General features: G+C 45.9%; 1 protein-coding gene across 1 annotated transcript in view; it reads left to right on the forward strand.

Annotated features, from left to right (window-relative positions):
* Positions 1–1071, forward strand: part of PRR5L (proline rich 5 like) — a 176594-nt gene that overhangs the window by 78365 nt on the left and 97158 nt on the right. The window lies entirely within an intron of this gene.

Consider the following 1071-nt stretch of genomic DNA (forward strand, 5'->3'; position numbering starts at 1 on the left):
CAGGCTGGTCTTGAACTCCTGACCTCGTGATCCACCTGCCTCGGCCTCCCAAAGTGCTGGGATTACAGGCGTGAACCACCGCACCCGGCCATAAATTTTTCTTAAAGTACACCATACAATATGTTATAAGGTGACAGATGATATTAAAAAAAAAAAAGCAGAGTTGAATGAGGGAGACTGGGAGGGAAGGGTGAATTACAACTTTAAATAGGTGGAGTAGGGTAGGTCTCATTGAAATAAGACTAGAAGGAGATGAGAGAGTTAGCAATGTAGAATGGATGTTCCCAAACTGATCTCCTTGCAGCCGGGTAGAACTAGCTCCCTTTCCTCTTCCCTGGTCCTAGGGACAATGACAGGAATAATAATAGCTTAATAGCCTTTGAACCCCAGCAGGGCTTCTAAGCATTTTTTTCTGTATGAATTCACTAAATCCTCATAGCCACCCTAAGACATAGCTACTACTTTTATCCCCATTTTCACATGAGTAAACTGAGGCACAGCAAAGGTAAGTAACTTGGCTAATAACCAGAGGATGAGAAGAAGAGGAGCTGCTGTAGAGACCTTGCCATTTTGCTTCCAGGCTTTGGCCCTTAATCCCTCAGACCAGCCTCTTTTACGTCTCCTCCCTGCTCTTTGTCCTCTCAGTTTCTGGCCAGGCACGGTGGCTTATGCCTGTAATCCCAGCGTTTTGGGAGGCAGAGACATGTGGATCACTTGAGGTCAGGAGTTCTACACCAGCCTGGCCAACATGGTGAAACCCTGTCTCTACTAAAAATACAAAAATTAGCCGGGTATGGTGGTGCATGCCTGTAATCCCAGCTACTCTGGAGGCTGAAGCATGAGAATTGCTTGAACGCAGGGAGTTGGAGGTTGCAGGGAGCTGAGATCATGCCACTGCACTCCAGCCTGGATGACAGAGGGGAAATGTCTCAAAAAAAAAAAAAAAAAAAATAATGTTTCCCAGGCAGGTGCCCCGAGCTCTCTCTTTCAACGTGTGTGATGCCTGGTAGGAAATTTAAAGCCCTTCATCATTCTAGGGCTTCTGTTGAGGATCTTTTAGCTTTACCTAAT

This window comes from Colobus angolensis, unplaced genomic scaffold (assembly GCF_000951035.1).
Source record: "Colobus angolensis palliatus isolate OR3802 unplaced genomic scaffold, Cang.pa_1.0 Scaffold192, whole genome shotgun sequence".
NCBI lineage: Eukaryota > Metazoa > Chordata > Mammalia > Primates > Cercopithecidae > Colobus > Colobus angolensis.